Source organism: Pseudophryne corroboree, chromosome 5 (assembly GCF_028390025.1).
Source record: "Pseudophryne corroboree isolate aPseCor3 chromosome 5, aPseCor3.hap2, whole genome shotgun sequence".
Classification (NCBI taxonomy): domain Eukaryota; kingdom Metazoa; phylum Chordata; class Amphibia; order Anura; family Myobatrachidae; genus Pseudophryne; species Pseudophryne corroboree.
The window spans coordinates 572,892,082-572,914,316 of NC_086448.1; the positions used below are offsets into that span (position 1 = coordinate 572,892,082).

The 22,235-nt window shown below is 45.4% G+C and overlaps 1 pseudogene; it reads right to left on the reverse strand.

Annotated features, from left to right (window-relative positions):
* Positions 1 to 9,222: 9,222 nt before the first annotated feature.
* LOC134930571 (5S ribosomal RNA) lies at positions 9,223 to 9,341 on the reverse strand (annotated as a pseudogene).
* Between the last annotated feature and the right edge of the window lie 12,894 nt (positions 9,342 to 22,235).

Here is a 22,235-nt window from a genome sequence, read left to right on the forward strand (position 1 = left end):
CGCACTGAGCAAATCACACTGCGCGGTACCTCTATATGCCATCTTTGTTGAAGAGAAGATGTCTTTTCCTCACATACTCACCTGTCTTCTGACTTCTGGCTTGAAGAGAGGGGACGGCAAGCTGTGGGAGCGAGCATCCAGGAGAGCCCGGCGTTCATCTCTCCTCAGGAGCTGAAGGCATCCTGTCAGCAGCAGCAGAGCCCTGAAACTCATTAGAAGTGGGTCTAGACTGCTCTCCCATCTGTCCTACGAAGCAGGGAGTCTGTAGCCAGCAGATCTCCCCAAAATAAAAAACCTAACATTAAGTCTTTTCAGAGAAACTCTAAGAGCTCCCCCGAGTGCCTCCATCTCGCAGGGCACATTTTCTAAACTGAGTCTGGGGAGGGATATAGAGAGAGGAGCCAGGTCACGCCCCCTTTGAAAGTCTTAAAGTGCCCATGTCTCCTGCGGATCCGTCTATATCCCATGGCTCTTTTAGTGTCCCCAACATCCTCAAGGACATAATAGAAAAACACATTACAGGGATGACCCCTATCTTCAATCATCTTGGTTGCCTTTGACAGACTCCTCGCGGTGAGTACATCTGCCAACCTAGGCAAGGGTTGGCCGATGATCCTCTCCGCGGATTTAATCACTCTTTCCAAGGCAACAAGATCCGAACACTTGGCATTACCATACCACACAGTGATCGCGTAGGTCAGCAAGCTCTCAATCAAGCAGTGATAAAAGTTAACAAGAGTAGATTGCTGCAGACCTGCTACTCGGAGCTTTCGTAAGAAAAAAAGACGCTGCTGAGCCTTCCCAACCACAGACGTGATATGCAAGGACCATTATAAATCCTCCGTGAATTTAATCCCCAAAAATTTCACATCGGTAACCCTTTCCACCTCCTCACCATTTAAAATCAGTAGACAGATGCTGTTTTTTTTTAGATTTCCTATAGTCTATTACAACCTCCTTGGTTTTCTTACTGTTTAATAACAGGTTGTTATTAACCCCCCACTCAGCGAGCCTTCTCACTTCCTCTCTGTAACCACTCTCATCTCCACCGGTTATCAAACCCACCAGAGTGGTATCATCCGCAAACATAATCACAGAGATTGTCTCCAAATTAGACTCACAGTCAGAGGTATTCAAGGAATATAAGAAGGGACTTAAAACACAACCCTGCGGAACTCCTTTACTTAACACCAGTTCCGAAGACAGGTCAGAGCCCAGTCTGACTGTCTGCGGGCGATCTGTCAAGTTTTGAAGCACCGTGGAACAGTGCATTGACTCAGGGAAAAGTTAAAAATCTTTGTAAAAATGCCTGCCAACTGCTGAGCACATGCCCGTAATACTCTGCCTGGAATACAATCCGGGCCAGGAGCCTTCCTTACATTCGTTCTGCTAAAACAATCCCTAACTTCAACTACAGTTAGGGTCAGAAAACTATCTGAGTGAAATCTAACAGAACTACCCGTAGAAGAGTCAACCACTTCAAAACGTGCATAAAAGTGATTTAGCTCATCAGCCAAAGGACCGTCCATCCTGACAGAAGTAGAACTTTTATAATCAGAGATGCATTTAATTCCTCTACACATTGTTCTTGCATCACCCGATTCTTCAAAATGGTTTTCAATCTTACTCGAATAAGCATCCTTAGCAAGACGAATACCCTTTTTTACGTTAAAACGGGCAATCGTATAAGCTAATTTATCTTTTACTCTAAACGCCCTATCCCTAGCTCTCAAAAAGGAACGAATATCACTGTTCATCCAAGGTCTGTCATTTGGGAAGGTACGAACTAACTTACTCTTAGTAACACTTTCTATGCAACAGTTAATATACAATGACACCATTGATGCCAAACGATCGTTATCAACACCTAAATCCCCAGTAGCCTCCTCAATGAACTGATCCCAATCAGTACACTCAAAGCAACCCTGCAAACTTAATAAAGCTCCCTCTAGCCAAATCTCAACTTCCTTAGTAATTGGTTGATCCCTCCCTAATACCGACAAATATCTGGGAATTAACCAGAGTAATGAGTGATCGGACTTCCCAACATGAGGACACAAAAGACATTTGTATGCATGATCAAGATTAGTTGGTCAAGAGTGTTAGCCCCCCAAGTTGGTACCAAAACATTCTGTACAAACTTGGAAAACACAGATCTTAAATTCGCCTGATTGATATCACCGGCAACAATAAATGCTCAATCCGGGTGTAGGGTCATCTGTTTGGAAAAAGAAATAAGCAAGATATCTAATGCCAGGGCAATATTCGCTTGCGGGGGGATATACACTGCGGTCACAAAAACCACAGAAAATTCCCGGGGCAAATAAAATGGTCTAAACCGCATAAGCAGTTCCAAATCAGCAGAACAGAAGGTCTCAATCAGATCCGCGTTGGAACACCATCGATCATGAATATATATGCAGAGACCACCGCCTTTTTTCTTTCCAGACTCAGAAGTTCTATTGAATCTAAACAAAGTCCTATCAGGCAATTCAAAGGGACAATTCTGATTACTGACCCCTAGCCAAGTCTCAGTAAATATCAACAAAGAACTATTGGCTAATGTCCTGTTGCAGGCAATTTTCAGTCTAACCTCGTCCAGCTTGTTGGTAAGAGATCTAACATTTGCTAAAAATATGCTAGGCAAAGGAGAGTTAAAAGGCCGTTGCCTCAATCTTGCCAGGAGACCAGCTCACTTACCCCTCTTCTGCTTCCTCAGCCTGTGGGGGTGCCTACTCAGTGGTAGGTGATGCTGCCAGCTCTTCTTTTCCAAAGGCCTGGACCCACCATGGCTCTGATTTTTTCCCTGCCAACTGTGGTGGTAGTATTTCTCCCCTGTAGTGCCACCAGCAGCCTCAGGTGGAGCACCCACCTCAGCTCCCCTCAGCGTCTCCTCAGCTCCCCCCTACTCTCTGGGGTAAAGATTCTCCCCCCATATGCCCTCCCCTGCAGCAGCCCCAGGTGCATCAACTTCCACACCATGGAGCCCCGCACCAGACACCGGGGGCCGGAGATGCCAAAACCGCTGCCCTCCTGACCCCAACAACATTGTCCGGGGGTACAGCAGCAGGAGCCGGGAGCGCAGCCGGAGCTGAAGCAGGAGACGCCGGAAGCTGGAGACGCGTTGCCCAGGCAATCCCAGCAGCGCTAGCCGGGAACACCATCCGGGGCACAGCAAGAGCCAGGGACACAGCCCGGGCCGGAGACGCGGCACTAATCATCCTGCCAGCAGCCTCCATGGGGACTCCAGCACCCGCCAGCGCCAGAAGATCCCATCGTGAGTACAGGATTCCTCCCGAGGCCACCGGATCAGCAACCAGCAGAGGCGCCAGCAACAGCAATGGCAGGTAAAGCAGCGGCAGGTAAAACAACGGTCCATGTCCTCCCCTAGCCACGAGCACTGCAGCGGCTGCGTGTCGACGATCTGCCATTTTGCATTATGATGAAATTAAGATTGTTCTCCCTTTGCACTCCCCCTGGGTGCAAGCAGGTGGCTAAATGGTCTCTGTTTTTAAGCAAAGCTAAACCTCTTTATTATGTCCATAGATTCTAAAATGGCTGCTTAGCACCTTGTCTCCTTTTAAAATTATTATTATTAGCATTAACTCAGCACAGAAGATTCGCCCGGTACAGTATGTGCTCCCAGTTACGCAACCAGAGGGTCTGCTAGAATACATCTGGGCACATTTTAAAAAGGGAAGTGCTTTGTGTTCAAATCCACAGAATATGAAAAGGAATCAAATTGTTCCTTTCACCACTCACCGTTTGTGGAAATGGTAAATCTTTCAAGCATTGCAAGAGGGGGGCAGCTGCTTCAGATTCTCCTAGGGTTGAGACCCACAAGTAACTTGGGAGGCGCTTTCTTCAGTTCCTGTTTCAGAGTTGCCCAAATGGTTAAAGCTGTACCCTAATCAGGTTTTTCAGTAAGTTTTATGGTTACTGTAGGTGGCTCTATAATGGGTGCAGTCTGTGCAGTGCACACAGGCCCATGGGCACAGGAGGGTCCACACCGCACACCCTGCATGCATATTTAATTACTTTCCTCCCTGGAGTCCCACATAGGCACTGCTGATGCTGAAGAAATCACTCAGAAAATGGCACGGCAGCCATTTTCATGGTGATTTCTGCATGTGCAGTAAAGCTTTATCTCCAGGAACATGGCAGGTGCCATGTTTTCAGAGACTCATGTATGCATGCATACTAAGATTAGTCTTTGGCAACACAGTGGTCACCATGTTTCTGAAGACCTATGTATGCACACAGTCTACCGTCCCACAGAGAAGAGTCTGCACACGGGTCCACTCCTCTCTTAAGCCGCCCCTGAAGGTTACTGTTATTGGTCCAGTGGTTGTCATAACCTCACTCAGTTTTCATTCACCTAAGGTCTTCCTCTGAGGTGGCTAAGGCTAAATTATATGTTGAGCTTTGTGTGGGCAGGAAGTTGGGCCCTTTTCAATCCTCCAATAAGTAATGTAAATTATATATTTCCCCTTTGGGCATTGTGCCTAAGAAGATACAGAGCAAGTTTAGGTTCATGCAATACTTATTTTACTTGCCAGTGACTTCAGTTTATGATGCCATTGATCATGGGCTTTGCAGTGTCATTAATTAGTCCTTTGATTATGCATTTTTTTAAGTTTAAAGTTTTGTGACAGGGGCCCTGATGGCTAATGGGTCCCATACACTACAACGATATGTCTGAGGCTGAAGTCGGATGTAATATCCCTTGAACTCCCCCGGGATCTTCCCAGGAGTGATTCCATATGATTTGGTACTTTTGTGCTATTTTTGCATAAGATATATCGCATGCGATTGATGAAGCCACTATACATCGCATGCAATATATCGTACGGCATACAATTGTACCATGAGATATATTTGATGGGCTGGATAGAGGGCTACGGGGGCTGGGAGTGTCCTGAGAATGCGAGTCAAACTTCTCTGTGATACATCGCATGCGATATATCACATGAAAAAAATCACACCTTTTTCATCCGATTCCATTCAATTCCGATATATCAATGACCTAGAGGATCCTATCCAACAGCCACGGGGATACGCATCAAATTGGATACGATCTAAAACACATACGTTTGTACACAATTTCATACAATATATCAGACAGATATATCGGAATTGTATGAAATCGTGCAAAATTGTCCTAGTGTATGGGGCCCTTTAGATTGATATTTAATTGGTCTTCCCCTGTAATCCCGGACTCCTTTAGGTTGATGCGCTTTCAGATTAAAGGGCAATATTTTGTGTATTTTTAATTTCCTTAGGGTTGTTCAGTGTCCTAAGCGTTCTTTGAGACATTCAGTACTTTTCTTCAGTGGAGTATACAGGCAGTCACAAGCCACACTGGGATAGCATGTTATTTTGATGATTGTCCGGTGGTGGATCCTGGGAATAGCATGATTTGTAGTAAAATCCTTTTTGTTTGGTACAAGCTTAATTTCAGAAATATGTATGACTATTGCTCATAATAAGATGGAGTTCCTGTTCCCTATATGTCTAATTTGGGCAGTAAAATAGACAAAGTAAGTAGTCGTTATCATCTGTCGGCAGAGAAGGTACAGTGGCTGTTTGTCCAGATCAGTAGTTGCTTGTCAAGTTTAAGTTTTAAGGGGTACAATCTTTTAGGCTTAATGCATTTCTCTTGTAGGGTTGTTCTGTAGGAAGTTAGAAATGGTCATAGTTAGATTTTAAACCCTATACAAACTGAGGTAAATGAATGATGATTCGAGAATGTTATTATTACTGAGGGAATATAATTAGAGATGCGTACCAACCTCCGTATTTTGGTTTTGGTTTCAGATGTATTAACTTTGTGTTTTGGTTGTGCCAAAACAACCCTCACTTATTTTAGTTTTGGATCTGTATTTTTAATCAAAAATTGATAAAAACAACTAAAATCACATTATTTGGGCCTATTTTTGTTTCTATGGTGTTCTTATCCTCAATAACATTAATTTCCACTCATTTCCAGTCAGTGTTGACCATCTCAAAGTTCACATGGTCTTCATCCAGTTGAGGCCAAAAGGTTGCAGCGAGCTATTTGGCTGACTAAGCTAAGCGACAGCAGTGGGTGGCACAAACATGTGGCAGTTCAACTTCAAACATGACACATGTAGAAAACAGTGGCATTGCATTGGAAGACAGGATGGCAGTTTAATAAACTATATGACCCCATAGAAAGTAACCAAGAATGTTTTCATTAATCAAGAACTAGCTCAGAGATCCAAAGGAAGTATAGTGAAATGGAGGTGGAGTACATATTGGAAAGCAGGTAAAATGATGATTGATTGATTGATTGATTGATTGATTGACTGGACATGAACTAAATCAACCTTCTGTTTTGCAGCAAGCCAGGAGATAAAAGGCCATAAAAGAATACAAGAATAATCGATTGATTATTAAAAATAAATAAAATTGTGACATGGACTATATCAACCTTCTGTGTTGCAGCAAGTCAGGAGAGAAAAGGCCATAAAAGAATACAAGAATGATATATTGATTGAATAATTAAAATAAATGTGTGAGGCACCACATAATTTCTTGTTAAAAATGTGTTGCAAATTAGTAATGCAGAGACATCCCCAATGCCCCCTCAAAATACATCAAATTAAGAAAATAAAAGTGGCACAAGATGGAATTGTCCTTGGGCCCTCCAACCCACTTTTATGAAGAATATGCACAGTTTAACAAACCAAGCACTTCGGCAACAGACACTGCCACTTTGTGGTTGAAATTCTTGGTTTGTTTAGGCCTCCATTTTTTGGAATGACTACCTCCAATCAATAATGAGTAGTGCTAAGTACTAGTAGTTGATGATGGGGGTGCTAATTACAATTAATTATTATAATTTTGAATTATAAATTTCATGAACTCACTGCAAATAAAGTAACATGGAGGCGGTCCATAAATGGTTAACATCCCTTCCTCTACTAACTTGGCCTCAAAAATGGAGCCAATGCTTTCACAAATATTGTCAGGATTTGCAAAAAAATAAGCCCACACCCAAGAGGTGGCTTTTTTGGTCTTATGCCCAGGCATCACAAGGACTTTCTTTTTATCAAGGGCAAGGACTGCTGCCATACACAAACAATATCATCAACATCATCATCCTCAGTAGCGTCACATAGTATACATGTTCAACTTCCACAGTAGAATCCTCAATTTCTATTATGTTATCATCACCATTTTTACTTGTACTGCTCATTCCATAATTTGCGGATGGTGTTGAAATGGTGGCAGGAGGTGAATAAGGCTTCTCTATGAGTACTGGGTGAGAAATGTCAGACTCACACATACAGTAGCTAACATGGACACCTCTAAACTTTCCTCAGGGATTTATGAGCATACAGTTCATTCTTCAGCTTTTGGGAACTGGTATGTTGTTTTTCTTAATGTGACACCTCTACCCCTTTTTTAAAATGAAAGATTTTTATTTCAGATGCCCTTTTTTGAACTTTCTACCCTCTGCACCACCTTAACTATATGTTATAGTACTATTGTGACTGGCAGCAGTCATGGCATTAGTACTTGGTTGCGGCTCCAGCTCTTTTATCGACTGATCATGATCGATATTACTATTGTAGTTAAATTATAACTACTGTAGTTAAATTATTTATTTCTTATTTGAACTTTTTTGCAAATGACAACTAACACTGCTGACTGACAGTGTGTATATTACAGTATGTGAACACAGTGGACCATGGCCTACAGAGCCACAGTACTTATATTTATGTGAACAAATGCAGTGTGGTTCAGTAAGCACAAATTTGACAAGTCACACTCCGGGGAGTCACAGTACTTATGTTTATGAGAACAAACACAGTGGGGTACAGCACACACAAGTTGTACAGAAAATTAACTTTTATTACTTTTTTTGACGGGTTGTACAAAAATAAATAAAAACAAATGACAACTCACATTGTGGAGTCATAGGGCTTATATGTATGGATGCAGTAGGCCTCACCCTGAATACACACAAGGTTTGTTTATTTTTTATTTTTTGCACACTGATGCAAATCAATGTGCTTATATTATTAACACAGTGGTATAGCATTGCCCTGAACACACACAAGCTGTTTTTATCTTATATCTTTTTTTACTTTTGGGTTTTTTGTTATATTTTTTTTTCACATTGCTGTAAACCACTATGCTTATTATAGTAATGTTGGCATGCACCAATAAAGTGTTAATGCTGCACTGCAGGCAGTGACAATAAAAAGAACACCAGTGTGCACCAAGGCTTAATGCTAAGCCTGTACTACTAGCTATGGGCAGCACTATGGGCAGTGACAAAACCCTGCCAGTGTGCACCAGGGGTTAATATTGCCTATGTATTAGGAGCTCTGGTCTACACTGTGGGCCATTACAGCTCCAGTGTGACTAATTGTGCATCAATAAACGATTAGTCAACAATGGCATAAAAAAATATTGCTACCCATAGGAGCAACTTAGGAGGGACTCTGGACTGTCTGCAGTGCACCAGTTTATTGTCATTTCCTGGGTCCCTGTGTACTCAACTGGTGATTCCTGAAATTAGGTTACTGGATCAGAATGGAACAATAAATGAGGGGGGCAAATATAGGACTTCCTCATATACCGCTAGAACCAAGTGTTCACAAGACCTGCCCAGAGGTGTGGAGTCTAACCCACAAGAAGGTTTTCACCAGTGACCCTCTCCTATGGGGATTTGGGTTTTGCTGCTTCAGATAGGCAGGTCGCGGCCCCCTGGACATGTACCCAGAACCAGAAATAGATGAGGAATCCTGAAGAGAAATAACTAGTGGCAGACTGATAATGAGAAAGTCTTTGATTAAACACTGAGAGCAAGCACTGAGAAAATGAAGGGTTGAAGAGGATAGAAACACTCCAAAGACTAACTGGAGATTGAAGATACTGCAGAAACAGAAGGAACTAGAAGAATTAATCGATGGTGACCGATAGCATTCGGTACTTGGGTACTGGAAAACTTGGAAGCACTTGAGGAAACAATCATGTTTAACCGATGGCACTCGGTACTTGAGAACTGGAGAACTTGAAAACACTCGAAGAAACAAACAAACAATGTTTGACCGATGGCACCTGGTACTTGAGAACTGGAGAACTTGAAAACACTTGAAGAAACAAACAATGTTTAACCGATGGCACTCGGTACTTGAGTATTAGTGGTGATCCTGCTGTTAGTGTTATTTCACAAGGAATAGAGTCTTCCTACTTCACTGGGTATTCCCTAGTGGTCGCCCATCTAGGTACTGACCCAGCACGCCTCCGTTTAGCTTCCAAGATCGGACGAGATTGGGCACGGGCGTAGGGGTATGGTCGTAGAAAGACTTACCCTGTACCACCAATGAGAGTGCACCGAAAAGGAGGGGTTAAATCCTCCTGGGGGAAGATAAAGGGATATTGGGGAAGAGGAATAGCGTCGGATATGTAGATGTAAATCTGCTGTCCTCGTTAGACTGAGGAAACGTGTTTCCTAGGGAACATGCTCCTCAGAATCGTGGATGAGAGTTCACAGAAGGAAGAGAAGAAAAGAGAAGGAGAAAGAGAGGAAAAAAAGAAAGAGGTTGTAATGGATCCCTGTTGTTCCCCTTGGTTAATGAATGACTAGGAATCCTGAGTCGGATGGTTTGATATCACAAATTCAAAGAATGCAGTATCGCTTGGTATAACAAAAAGGATTTTGTATACATTAATCAATAATATGTCCGACCCCTGATATGTCATTGCATTCCACCTCAGTTCATCAATGTGAGGAGCTGGAAGATAAGGATTCCTTCAGTGCACAGAAAAACGATATTATGATCCTGTCGCCTAATTCAGGAGGATAGCTCCACTGAGACAAAGTAAAACACAATTATGGATACTTTAGGGCAGGCTAAGTAAGGGGTTGCACCGCCCCTGTCCCTATTGCTTGACCGATTGATAACACAGTTACACAATGCCCCTTAGACCGGAGCGCCAACTATACTAGTGGCAGAAATTCTTTCTACACAAAGTAAGTATTTGCTGGAGCCTGAAACCCTAATTGAAGTAAACAGGTAAGTGTTAATGTCACCCACTCAATTGACAGACAGGCGTGGTGTCTGCTGTGAATCACAATTCACAGATATGAGAAGCAAACATTAGGGTTCATTTGTTGCGCAGAAACAGATTATAACCCTGTCATCTAATTCGGGAGAACGACTCCACTAAGACAAAATAAACACAGTTATAGATACTTGAGGCAGGCTGAGTGCAGGACCACACAACCAGGGCCGGATTAACAATGGGGCGGATGGAGCTGCAGCTCCAGGCCAACCCATCAAAATAGGCCCACAGGATCCCCTGCTGTCGGTAACAGGAAAAAATGTTTCTCTGACGTCCTAAGTGGATGCTGGGACTCCGTAAGGACCATGGGGATTAGCGGCTCCGCAGGAGACTGGGCACAACTAAAGAAAGCTTTAGGACTACCTGGTGTGCACTGGCTCCTCCCACTAAGACCCTACTCCAGACCACAGTTAGATTCTTGTGCCCGGCTGAGCTGGATGCACACTAGGAGCTCTCCTGAGCTTCTAGAAAGAAAGTATATTTTAGGTTTTTTATTTTACAGTGAGATCTGCTGGCAACAGACTCACTGCAGCGAGGGACTAAGGGGAGAAGAAGCGAACCTACCTAACTGGTGGTAGCTTGGGCTTCTTAGGCTACTGGACACCATTAGCTACAGAGGGATCGACCGCATGGAACCGGCCATTGATGTTCGGTCCCGGAGCCGCGCCGCCGGCCCCCTTACAGAGCCAGAAGCAAGAAGTGTTCCGGAAAATCGGCGGCAGAAGACTTCAGTCTTCACCAAGGTAGTGCACAGCACTGCAGCTGTGCGCCATTGCTCCTCATGCACACCTCACACTCCGGTCACTGATGGGTGCAGGGCGCTGGGGGGGTGGCGCCCTGAGCAGCAATATAAACACCTTGCCAGGGAAAATCATCACAATATATAGCCCCAGAGGCTATATATGTGATAAATACCCCTGCCAGAATCCACAAAAAAGCGGGAGAAAAGTCCGCAAAAAAGGGGCGGAGCTATCTCCCTCAGCACACTGGCGCCATTTTCTCTTCACAGTGCAGCTGGAAGACAGCTCCCCAGGCTCTCCCCTGTAGTTTTCAGGCTCAAAGGGTTAAAAAGAGAGGGAGGGCACTAAATTTAGGCGCAATATTGTTTATACAAGCAGCTATTGGGGGAAAAATCACTAAGTTATAGTGTTAATCCCTGCATTATATAGCGCTCTGGTGTGTGCTGGCATACTCTCTCTCTGGGCGGGATGTACTAAAGCAAAAATGCGGTAAAACCCCCGAAAACGGGGGTTTTACCGCATTTTCATATTTACTAACACCCTACCGCCGCGTTTTCGGCGTCCAGGGTATCGCCATCTCTGGATGGCGATACCCAATAGAAGCCTATGGGCTTCTTTTCGCCGACCGCCGCAACCCGCCGACACTGTCGACACCGCCGCAGACGCCGACCCCCTTCCCCCCCAGCTTACCTTCCCCCCAGCTTACCTGACCCGGAAGGTAATCTCCTCCTCCCCCTAGCAACGCAGCCGGACGTCCTTCCGGCTGCAGGGGGGAGAAGGAGGCGCCGGGGGCAGCCTGCTGCTGCTACCCGGCATCAAGGCAGTGTGGGGACCCCATGAAGGTGACGGAGACCCCCCGCAGACCACCTAACAGGTATTGCGGGGGGCCTCTGTCACCGCATCGCGATGTTGATCTCATATGTTAGTACATACGCGATCAACATCGCTGCGGTAACCGGCGAGGTGCGGCGATGTATGTTAATACATCCCGCCCATTGTCTCCCCAAAGGACTTTGTGGGGTCCTGTCCTCAGTCAGAGCATTCCCTGTGTGTGTGCTGTGTGTCGGTACGGCTGTGTCGACATGTGGGATGAGGAAGGTTACGTGGAGGTGGAGCAGAGGCCGATAAATGGGATGTCGCCCCCTGTGGGGCCGACACCAGAGTGGATGGATAGGTGGAAGGTATTAACCGACAATGTTAACTCCTTACATAGAAGGCTGGATGACGTAAAACAGCTGTGGGACAGCCGGCTTCTCAACCCGCGCCTGCCCGGGCGTCTCAAAGGCCATCAGGGTCTCAAAAAAGCGCCCGTTACCTCAGATGGCAGACACAGATGTCGACACGGAGTCTGACTCCAGTGTCGACGAGGTTGAGACATACACAATCCACTAGGAACATCCGTTATATGATCTCGGCAATGAAAAATGTGTTACGCATTTCTGACATGAACCCAAGTACCACATAAAAGGGGTTTTATTTTTGGGGAGAAAAAGCAGCCAGTGTTTTGTTCCCCCATCAGATGAATGAATGAAGTGTGTAAAGTAGCGTGGGTTCCCCCGATAAGAAACTGGTAATTTCTAAAAAGTTACTGATGGCGTACCCTTTCCCGCCAGAGGATAGGTCACGTTGGGACTGGGAGATATCCCTTAGGGTGGATAAGGCGCTCACACGTTTGTCAAAAAAGGTGGCACTGCCGTCTTAGGATACGGCCACCTTGAAGGAGCCTGCTGATAAAAAGCAGGAGGCTATCCTGAAGTCTGTATATACACACTCAGGTTATACACTGAGACCTGCAATTGCCTCAGCATAAATAGTGCTGCTGCAGCGTGGTCTGATACCCAGTCAGATAATATTAATACTCTAAGACAGGGATAATAGTTTGCTAACATAGAGCATATTAAAGACGTCGTCTTAGATATAAAGGGTGCACAGAGGGATATTTGCCGGCTGGCATCCAGAATTAATGCAATGTCCATTCTGCCAGGAGGGTATTAGAAACCCGGCAGTGGACAGGTGATGCTGCCTATAAAAGGCACATGGAGATTCTGCCTTATAAGGGTGAGGAATTGTTTGGGGATGGTCTCTGGGACCTCGTATCCACAGCAACAGCTGGGAAGAAAATTTTTTACCTCAGGTTTCCTCACAGCCTAAGAAAGCACTGTATTTTCAGGTACAGTCCTTTCGGCTTCAGAAAAGCAAGCGGGTCAAAGGCGCTTCCTTTCTGCACAGAGACAAGGGAAGAAGGAAAAAGCTGCACCAGCAGCCAGTTCCCAGGATCAAAAATCTTCCCCCGCTTCCTCTGAGTCCACCGCATGACGTTGGGGCTCCACAGGTGGAGACAGGTGCGGTGGGGGCGCGTCTCGGGAACTTCAGGGACCAGTGGGCTTGCCCACAGGTGGATCCCTAGGTTCTGCAAATAGTATCACAGGGATACAGGCTGGAGTTCGAGGCGACTCCCCCTCGCTGTTACCTCACATCAGCCTTGCCTGCTGCCCTCGGGGAAAGGTAGTACTGGCGGCAATTCACAAGCTGTACTTCCAGCAGGTGAAATCAAGGTACCCCTCCTTCAACAAGGCCGGGGTTACTATTCCAAAATGTTGTGGTACCGAAACCAGACGGTTCGGTGAGACCCATTCTAAAATTGAAAGCCTTGAACACTTATATACGAAGGTTCAAGTTCAAAATGGAATCGCTCAGGGCGATTATTGCAAGCCTGGAGAATTTCATGGTATCACTGGACATCAAGGATGCTTACCTGCATGTCCCTATTTACCCTCTTCACCAGGAGTACCTCAAAATTGTGGTACAGGATTGTCATTACCAATTCCACACGTTGCCGTTGGTCTGTCCCCGGCACCGAGGTATTTACCAAGGTAATGGCCGAAATAATTATCCCGTACTTGGACGATCTCCTTATAAAGGCGAGTTCCAGGGAGCCGTTTTTTGGCGGAGTAGCACTATCTCGGGAAGTGCTACAACAGCATGCCTGGATTCTGAATATTCCAAAGTCGCAGCTGGTTCCTACGACGCGTCTACTGTTCCTGGGTATGGTTCTGGACACAGAACAGGATAAAAAGGGTTTCTCCCGTAGGAGAAGTCCAAGGAGTTGTCGTCTCTAGACAGAGACCTCCTAATACGTATACAGGTGTCGGTGCATCAATGCACGTGAGCCCTGGGAAGGATGGTAGCTTCTTACGAACAAATTCCATTCGCTAGGTCCCATGCAAGGATTTTCCAGTGGGATCTGTTGGACAAGTGGCCCGGGTCGCATCTTCAGATGCATCGGCGGATAACCCTGTCTCCAAGGGCCAGGGTGTCGCTGTTGTGGTGGCTGCAGAGTGCTCATCTTCTAGGGGGCTGCAGATTCGGCATACAGGACTGGGTCCTGGTGACCACGGATGCCAGCCTTCGAGGCTGGGGGGCAGTCACACAGGGAAGAAACTTCCAAGGCTATGGAAAAGTCAGGAGACTTCCCTACACATAAATATTCTGGAACTAAGGGCCATTTACAATGCCCTAAGTCAGGCTAGACCCCTGCTTCAACACCGGCCGGTGCTGATCCAGTCAGAAAACATCACGGCGGTCGCTCATGTAAACCGACAGGGCGGCACAAGAAGCAGGATGGCGATGGCAGAAGCCACAAGGATTCTCCGATTGGCGGAAAATCATGTGTTAGCACTGTCAGCAGTGTTCAATCACCGGAGTGGACAACTGAGAAGCAGACTTTCTCTGAAGATACGACCTCCACCCGGGAGAGTGGGGACTTCATCCAGAAGTTTTCCAAATGATTGTACACCGTTGGGAAAGGCCACAGGTGGATATGATGGCGTCCCACCTCAACAAAAAGCTACAAAGATATTGCGCCAGGTCAAGGGACCCTCAGGCGATAGCTGTGGACGCTCTGGTAACACCGTGGGTGTACCAGTCGGTGTATGTGTTCCCTTCTCTGCCTCTCTTACCCAGGGTAATGAGAATAATAAGAAGGAGAGGAGTAAGAACTATACTCATTGTTCCGGGTTGGCCAAGAAGAGCTTGGTAACTAGAACTCCAAGAAATGATCTCAGAGGACCCATGGCCTCTGCCGCTCAGACAGGACCTGCGGCAGCAGGGGGCCTGTCTGTACCAAGACGTACCGCGGCTGCGTTTGACGGCATGGCGGTTGAACGCCGGATCCTGAAGGAAAAGGGCATTCCGGAGGAAGTTATCCCTACGCTATTTGTATGTAGTGTGTTGTGAATAAAATCATTTTCAAAGGAAAAGCTACCCAATGCCATCAGTGTCTCATGGGAACTGCAGCGCCAAGAGGGGCTGTTTGGTGTAACTGAAGTAATGATGTATGATGACATACTGTATCTGTATGCTGATAGCACCTCAGTGACTAATTTTCAGTTTATAGCATTTTTTAAGCATTGCACATCATCTCTGCTTTTCGATGCCTCTTTTTATGATATAAATTATTTTTGCATAGAGGCAGCTACATGCGAAGCAGCGACAGGATTTTCAGTGCCAACTATTCAGGTTCTTGGTAGGTAGAAACTGGCTGCATACAAAAAATATATTCACTGTGAGATGCAATGATAGTCCTGCAATGCCACTCTTTGTAAGGTTAATCCATGACTATGGTTACTCTGTCAATATTGTGAAGAGATTTGCCCAGAATTTTATTTTCTCAATGTTCTAACAAACTAGCGGAGTATCCCATAGGATTTTTTTTTTGCTTAGAGATTTTACCTTCACCACTTATCTTCTTGTGCTCTCACTCTCACTTAACTATTGTGAGGAAATCAGGATAGGGGAATTCAGTGTGCAGAATCCAGTCCGGTGTTTAGAATCCAGTCCTGTCTAGAATTCAGTGTGCAGAATTCAGTCCGGTGTTTAGAATCCAGTCCTGTCTAGAATTCAGTGTGCAGAATCCAGTCCGGTGTGCAGAATCCAGTCTTGTCTTGTCTAGTTTTAAAAAAAAAATCCAGTCCAGTCTTGTCTTGTCTTGTCTAGTTTAGTCTTGTCTTGTCTAGTTTAAAATCCTCCTATGCCAACTATGCAAGCCCTGCAGGCGTCTCTCTCAGCCCTGAACTCTGCTCTCAGTGCTTTGAAACCTGAGCGACTGGAACTTTTGCAGCAATCCTTAAAGCAACTGCAAAACCTTCTGACCAAAATTTTGCTTATCTTGCCAGAAGTTGTTGAGAGTACATCTATTTCTGAAGAGACTCTTGCTCACAATATGGTGACAAGAGAATCCTCAGGTTCAGTTGGAGAGAAAAAGTTTAAAAGTTTTCTGCGGCCCAGGCTCTCAGAAGAGGAGCGTCTACGTCGCAGAAACTTAAATTTATGCCTATATTGTGGGGGTTTAGGCCACTATCTGCAGACCTGTGAGTTGCGAAAGCCAAAGTGTGGCGACAAGTCCTGCCCTCTGGCCAAGTGGAGTCAGCATTCAAGACCTACTCCTGTCTCTACTGTGGCAGAGGTACTTGTCACACAACCCACACTAAAAAGCACTCTGTTCTATAATTGGGGTCCTTGGGCTAGGGAGCCCCATTATAGATTCAGGAACCAAAGGAGAATGTTTCTCTCCTCTCTTGATTTTCCTGTTGAAGCAGAGTTGCAAACCCCTGGAGCGGTGCCCGATGCCCAGGGTCCTGGAGCGGTGCCCGATGCCCGGGGTCCTGAAGCGGTGCCTGATGCCCAGGGTCCTGGAGCAGTGCCCGATGCCCAGGGTCCTGGAGTGGTGCCCGATGCCCAGGGTCCTGGAGTGGTGCTTGGTGCCCGATGCCCAGGGTCCTGGAGTGGTGCCTGATGCCCAGGGTCCTGGAGTGGTGCCCGATGCCCAGGGTCCTGGAGTGGTGCCCGATGCCCAGAGTCCTGGAGTGGTACCCGATTCCCAGAGTCCTGGAGCGGTACCCGATGCTCTGGGTCATAGAGGGACATCGAATATTATAGCTCAGGTGTCAATACCAGAAGGGGTCTCAGAAGCTGTTACCCCAGGTAGGGACTTGAAAAGCACAACTCCAGAGAAGGTGTCTAAAACCATGGTTCTAGAAGGGAAATCGAGAAGCAAAATCCCAGAAGGGATCTTTGAAGTAATATCCCCAAGCGGGGTCTCGAGAGACACAGCCCCTGGTCCAAGAGAGGGATGCTGACGGCCCAGTCCCAGAGAGGGAGGCTGATGGCCCGGTCCCAGTAAAAGAATCCGAGGTGCTGCCCCCAGCGGGGTTCCCGAAGGCCACTGCCCCAGCGGGGTTCCCGAAGGCCACTGCCCCAACGGGGTTCCCGAAGGCCACTGCCCCGGGTGGGGTTCAGAAAGTCACTGCCCCGGGTGGGGTTCTGAGGGCCACTGCCCCAGGTGGGGTTCCGAGGGCCACTGCCCCAGGTGGGGTTCAGAAAGTCACTGCCCCAGGTTGGGTTCAGAAATTCTCAGCCTCGAGTAAGGTCAGTAGTGACCAGGTCCTAGCAAAGCACTCTAGTCAGTCAGATGGAAAGGAAGCAGATCCTGACTCTGTTGATATCTCAACATCTATAATCTTTGATGGGGACTTAGTCCAATTTCTGGCGCTTTACAAACACTATTACATCATTAAGTTGTCTAGACCATTTCTGGGCATCACTTCAGAGAACCTCGTGGTCTATCTGATATATTCCTTTAGAGGGGAGCCTTTTGAGTGGGCATCCAATTTAATGAAAACTGAAGATCCCATTCTTCAGGATCCCCCGGCATTCAGTGATGCAGTTATTAAGAGATATGGTTCCAAAGAAATTGGTTCAGGTTCCTCTAGGTCACCCGTCTTATCTGCTGAGAGTCCACCAAATACTGTAAACTCGGCACAAGAGTCTCAGCCCATTGTTTTGACTGCAGGATGTGCTTTTCTGTCTTCTTCTAATAGTAGTACTTTGCCTGAAATACACAGACGCCGGTGATAGTTCTTGAGTTCTGAGCTAGTTCCTGCCAGTTCCTGAGTGTCTGATCCAGTGTCTGATCCAGTGTCTGATCCAGTGTCTGATCCCGTGTACTGCCGTGAAGCGTTCCTGTCCAGAAGTCCTGTGGCTTTGTCTGTGCCTGGTCGAGTATCTGGCTTCTTGGTGTCCACCGGTCTGTCGTTTGGGATTCTGCCTGTCCGCCGGTTCTGGGAGCCTGTGTCGGCTACGTTGGGGGTTCCTGTCTGTTTGCCAGTATTTGTACCGGTTCCGTGAGTAGCGGCTTTGCCGTGTCCGTCGGCCTAGGCCGCTGTATTCCTTGGTTATATCTGTTACTGGTGGTTTGCAGAGGATTCTGCATATGCTGTCACCGCCGGTACACAACAGTATAGTGTCCGCGTGTGGACAGCATTTCCTTTGTTGTTGTTTTCCTTTGGCGGCGTGCCGCACATGTATTTAGTTTTAGGGTTGTTAGTAGCCCCTAGCCTTCTGTTTGCTTTAGTTAGAGGTCCCCTTGTTATTATCCTGTCTCGGTTCACGCCTTGTCTCACTCTAAGACATGGGGGCATCGGAGTTGGGCAGACTTAATCCGCCCTTCAAACGCGGCTGCCGTGGGCCCAAGAAACCATAGTCACGCAGGCGTGAACTGACCACACAGGTGAAACAATGGAGGTAGGCTGCTAGGGGCTATTTCCATACCACACCTTATTTCAGCGTCACGTTCTGGTGCTCTGGACTCACTACGCAACATCTCTCTTGTTCTGAGCACCAGGAACGTAACACTATGTCTGCGTCTGTCTTGTTTCCAGCTCTTCCTGATTTGATCACGGTTTCTATGGCAACGCAGGCAGTAGGACCGGCTCTGTCACCGCCACAAGCGGATGATGTCAGAGCAACGCCACGCCGCCGGAGTTTGCCGTGCTCTGTGGTGTTCGTTTTTTCACTGGACATGGCGTCTATTTAGGTGAGTTGATATTTTCTGTATATTTGTACTCTGATGAAGGATTAAATAGATCCAAAATGTTCGAACTGTACAAGTGGCAGTACAGTGTTGTTTTTTTTATGTGAAGTCCGTCGAGTGGCGCCTTCCCTGGTGTGTGTGTGTATATATATATAGATAGATAGATAGATAGATAGATAGATAGATAGATAGATAGATATACATATATATATATATATATATATATATATATATATATATAAAACGAAGAAAGTCTGGCGGCACTCAGGAGACTTTTCAAATGATTAATTTTTTTGAGGTAACATCCAACAATTGTTTTGGGCCTCCGCCCATCATCAGGGATGCATATCAAACAATAAACATACATTATATACCCACATAAGGACTTCCCCCCACACACACATATATCAAGCACCTTGACTCATCTCACCTGCAGACCCACTTACTGAGATGAGCGTCACACTGCAAGCCGCCGCCACGAGCTGTCCTGCTCATCAGCCGCTGCCACACAGCGGACTACGTCATCAATGGGCGCATGCAGGGAGATCGAGATCAAGTGTGTACATTGGTTACCTAAGTAACCGGAAAACAAAACAAATAGACATTTAGACATTAATAATGTGCACAATAACATACAAAGTGAAGTATGCAATATAATATATCATATATCATATTATGTACTTATAAAAACAAACTATGGGACACTGTGTTTTAATAACTCCCAAATATAACACATTTAAAACGTGGCATATATACATATGACCATGTATTAAACAGCATAACAGTGGGACTTATGGCTTAATAAAATTCTATTATCATAAATAAACCCATTATGATGAATTCAATATAATACAAGATAAGTTTTAAGTTTATAAGAAACTATGTAAACCATGTTGTTCATTCAGGCCTCTAGGGGCAAGTGTATCCATCCTGAAAATCCATCGACTCTCTAGTTGGAGTAAAACTTTGCCCCTATCACCACCCCGAATTGATGCTGGGACATGGTCAATTATTTTGCTCCTAATGCTCGCAATACTGTGCGATTGTTGCACACAATGTCGAGCCATAGGCTGGTCACTGGACCCTGACTTCAAAGCAGCCCTAATTGCCGACCTGTGGTTGGCCATTCTCTCCTTAAACTGACATTCTGTCTTGCCCACATAGTGCAAACCACATGGGCAAGACAGAACGTAAATCACAAACCTTGAAGTGCAAGTGAGGGGAAAGTTAATAGTAAATTTCTTGCCTGATCTGGGATGAGAAATAAAGTCTCCTACCAACATTGAGCGACAGGTGACACATCCAATGCACCTGAAGCACCCTGGCTTCCTTGATAAGAAATGTTGTTTGGGTTTAGCCTTTGTAAGTTCCATTACATCTATTTTTTCCAGCCTATCCCTCAGGTTTTTTCCCCTGGAATATGCTGGCATTACCCGAGTGTTAAGCAAACCAGGTAGATCTTTATCCGTATTAATAATGGGCCAAATCTTTTTAATTTCCCTATTAGTATGGTTACTCACTTCAGTGAATCTATTAACCCAGGGGATTTTCTGTATCCCACTTACTGCCGTACTCTTACCCTTCAAGGATACCTCCCTAGGAGTCTGTAGAACCCTTTGCTTAGTGGCTAACAGTGTTTTATATTCATAGCCCCGTTGCTCAAACTTTGATACCATTTCATCCAGAGCTCCTTCAATTTTAGAAGAATCACTTGTGATGCGACGCACTCTGAGCATCTGGGAATATGGCAGTCCATATTTCAATGAGGGGAGATGAAAGCTATCTGCTTTGAGAATAGTATTGCGGTCTGTCTCCTTGACATATAATGACGTACATAATTGATCATTCACATGTGTGATATTCACATCCAAGAAATTAATAGTGGACTAACTCATATTATAGGTGAGCTTCACCACACTAGAAGATGCATTATGGGTGTCTAGGAGATTCTGCAGATATTCAATTGAACCACCCCACACGATTAATAAATCATCAATAAACCTAACATACATGATGACATGATGACTGAAAGGGTTATTGAGTAAAAGAGGCTTCTCAATCCAACACATAAAAGCATTAGCGTACGATGGGGCCACATTGGACCCCATCGCACAGCCAAGCTTCTGCAGGAAAAAAATACCATTAAACAAAAAATTATTTCTAGTCAACACAAGAAGCAATAATTCCAAAAAGAATTCCACAGGAGGACCAACATAATGAGGGTTATCATTAATGAGGGCTGCTACTGCTGATATGCCCAAGTCATGAGGGATACACGTATATAACCCCACAACATCAGCACTACAAAAGATTGTATCAGGTGCAAGTTTACCTAGATTATCCAGTCTGACCAACAGATCATTAGTGTCCTTAAGATATGATATTGACTGCTGTATACACGGATTTAACAGTGCATCCAAGTATATGGAAATGGGTTGAAATAGAGATCCCCTGGCAGATATTATTGGTCTGCCAGGGGGTTTCTCACTGTTTTACACACTACACACCATGTTTTACACACTGCCCAAGCTCCATAAAAACAGTGAGAAACCCCCTGGTAGACCAATAATATCTGCCAGGGGATCTCTATTTCAACCCATTTCAATATACTTGGATGCACTGTTAAATCCGTGTATACAGCAGTCAATATCATATCTTAAGGACACTAATGATCTGTTGGTCAGACTGGATAATCTAGGAAAACTTGCACCTGATACAGTCTTTTGTAGTGCTGATGTTGTGGGGTTATATACGTGTATCCCTCATGACTTGGGCATATCAGCAGTAGCAGCCCTCATTAATTATAACCCTCATTATGTTGGTCCTCCTGTGGAATTTTTTTGGGAATTATTGCTTCTTGTGTTGACTAGAAATTATTTTCTGTTTAATGGTATTTTTTTCCTGCAGAAGCTTGGCTGTGCGATGGGGTCCAATGTGGCCCCATCGTACGCTAATGCTTTTATGTGTTGGATTGAGAAGCCTCTTTTACTCAATAACCCTTTCAGTCATCATGTCATCATGTATGTTAGGTTTATTGATGATTTATTAATCGTGTGGGGTGGTTCAATTTAATGTCTGCAGAATCTCCTAGACACCCATAATGCATCTTCTAGTGTGGTGAAGCTCACCTATAATATGAGTTTGTCCACTATTAATTTCTTGGATGTGAATATCACACATGTGAATGATCAATTATGTATGTCATTATATGTCAAGGACACAGACCGCAATACTATTCTCAAAGCAGATAGCTTTCATCTCCCCTCATTGAAATATGGACTGCCATATTCCCAGATGCTCAGAGTGCGTCGCATCACAAGTGATTCTTCTAAAATTGAAGGAGCTCTGGATGAAATGGTATCAAAGTTTGAGCAACGGGGCTATGAATATAAAACACTGTTAGCCACTAAGCAAAGGGTTCTACAGACTCCTAGGGAGGTATCCTTGAAGGGTAAGAGTACGGCAGTAAGTGGGATACAGAAAATCCCCTGGGTTAATAGATTCACTGAAGTGAGTAACCA